Source organism: Formica exsecta, unplaced genomic scaffold (genome assembly GCF_003651465.1).
Source record: "Formica exsecta isolate Colony F162 unplaced genomic scaffold, ASM365146v1 scaffold261, whole genome shotgun sequence".
Taxonomy (NCBI): domain Eukaryota; kingdom Metazoa; phylum Arthropoda; class Insecta; order Hymenoptera; family Formicidae; genus Formica; species Formica exsecta.
Window position 1 is genome coordinate 79,673 of NW_021849876.1, and position 2,980 is coordinate 82,652.

The window sequence follows — 2,980 nt, forward strand, 5'->3', positions numbered from 1 at the left end:
ACTCTTGCGCGTGAAACGCATTCGCATGCCGATCTCCGTTTCCGCCGTCGGCGGGATTCACGCGGGGACATTTCAACACGCGACTCACATATTCATTTCTCCTCGCAATTCTCTCGTTCCATCGCTTTCGACCACCGCGCTCATTATGAAATCGTTAACTTCTTATACTCCGAAACAGAACGCGGACATTTCGTCACTCTCTTATCTTTCTGATTTGCCGCGAGCAGACGCGGATCCGACGAGTCCGAATCCTATCAATATCATTATCGGAGCGGACCTCTACAACGATATAATTTTCGACGGTGTTCGCAAAGGAGGCATCGGACAACCTATCGCTCAGAATTCCGTCCTCGGATGGATAATTTCGGGACCTATCACGTCATCAACGACGAATAATTCCTTATCGCCGACAATTCTCTCCGGAAACTGCGCTTTCAGTCGCGTTTCGACTCATCATATTGTCAGCTCTCCCTCTCTCGAAGAGGAACTTCGTCGATTCTGAGAGGTCGAAGAACTCCAACGACAAACTCATCTCACACTGCAAGAACAGCAGTGTGAAGAGCATTTTCGCTTAACGCATTCTCTCGAGTCTGACGGACGATATGTCGTGCGGCTACCGTTCAAGAAGGGTCCTCCGATTGAAATCGGAAGTTCAAGGCTTCACGCGGAAAAATTGCTCAATTCATCACTTCGCAGATTTCGCGATAAACCGGAAGTCGCGAAGAATATGGCGAATTCATGTCCGATTATCAACGACTTGGGCATATGCAGCCCGCGCCGACAGCTCGAAGTCAAATCGAACAATCTGTTTATCTCCCCCATCACGGGGTGATCCGGGAAAGTAGCTCTACTACGCGTCTTCGCGTTGTTTTTAACGCATCGAACGTTACTTCTAACGGCACATCGTTAAATGATCATTTAAACGTCGGGCCGAAATTACAAACCGACCTCATGTCGGTCATCCTACAATGGCGTAGATACAAATACGTCTATTCATCCAATATCGCGAAAATGTATCGCTAAATTCACATCGATGCGCGTGATATAGATTATCAACGGATCTTGTGGAAGTCATCGCTGTCGAAACCGCTCATCGATTATCAATTACTAACGGTTACGTATGGAATGTCATGTGCTCCGTTTCTAGCCCTTCGGGTATTAAAACAACTAGTCATCGACGAAGGTCAGCAGTTTCAGCTCGCAGTTCCTATTCTAAGCGATAATATTTATGTCGACAACTTACTTTTCGGAGCTGACGATACCATTCGAATTCGGCAAGCGCGCGATCAATTAAACTCTATGTTAAAGCGCGGCGGATTCGTATTACGGAAATGGGCGAGCAACTTGCCCTCTCTTCTCGAGGACATCGAAATAGCAGATCACGGTCTAGCCACAAACAAATCTCTGGCTGAAGACGAACAAATCAAAATCCTCGGAATCGGGTGGAATCCGACAAACGATATTTTCGAGTTTCGTGTGTCGCTGGCTGATAACGCCCCGGAAACAAAGCGTACGATCTTATCCGCGATCGCAAACTTCTACGATCCGCTTGGGTGGGTCTCTCCGGTCACGATTACCGCTAAAATATTTATGCAGCAACTCTGGCGACTTAAAAGCGGTTGGGATGACGCGATTTCCGAACTACACATCGTAAAGTGGAGAGAAATCTATTCTCGGCTCTCATATCTCAATAATTTGCGAATAATACGCTGGATCGGTCGTGGATCGTATACAAGTCACGCCGAAATCCACGGATTTGCAGACGCATCTACACATGCATATGCCGCATGTGTTTATATCAAAATTATTTCGTTATCAGGCCAAATCACGACAACTTTGCTCGTCGGTAAATCAAAGGTCGCGCCATTAAAATCTCTGAGCATACCACGACTCGAATTATCCGCAGCATTATTACTCACACGACTTGTCAAGTTCGTTCGCGGATCGAACGGTTACAAGGATATTCCGTGCCATTGCTGGACAGATTCCACGATCGTGCTCGCGTGGGTAAGTCAACCTCCTTCGCGATGGAAGACTTTTGTCGCCAATCGCGTTAATGACATTCAGACTCGTCTTCCAGACGTCGAATGGCGGCATGGGCCAACGGAGGACAACCCCGCGGATTGCGCTTCGCGCGGAATCTTTGGCGATGAAATTATCAACCGCGAGCTATGGTGGCATGGACCTCCATGGCTGCTCTTCGATTCCGATAAATGGCCGTGTAACAATGAGCGTCTTCCTGAGGAAGCGCCTCTCGAAGAAAAGGTTAGTTCGCTACAATGCTCTCAATCGCTCTTTAAATGGGACCTCGCTTCTAAATATTCATCGTGGCCAAAGTTAATTCGCGTCACCGCGTATATCAATAAATTCGTAAATAACTGTCGGAGTAATCGCTCTTGTCGTGACACAAGCTCATGTCGTTTTCGCCTTTGTCATCTCATTATCCGGCATCACAAAATATTGCGCTTTCTGCATACGACTGTAACAATGCCAGAACTTTCTGGATTCAGAAAATTCAAGCCGACTTATTTCCGACGGAAATCAACGCGCTGTCAAAAAATCAGAGCCTCTCGTCAAGAAGCTCACTTCTCTCTCTTCGAGGACGGCTTAATAAAGCTCCTTTGTCATTGTCCGTTCGACATCCGATCCTTCTTGCGTCACACCCGTTAGTCACACTTATCGTGAATCAAACTCATTTACGAGCGTTACATGCCGGACCGTAACTCACGCTAAATGTTTTGCGCCGCGATTTCTGGATACTTCGCGCTCGTAACATAGTAAAATTTGTCATTCATAAATGCGTTGTATGTACTCGCGAACGAGCCGAGATTCCCACACAAATCATAGGAGATCTTCCCGAAACACGCGTGACAGCGACAATCCGCTGTTTTTTGCATTGCGGCCTAGATTACGCAGGACCCGTGCAAATTCGCGCTTCAGCGGGACGAGGTATTACGTCGCGTAAAGCATATATCGCACC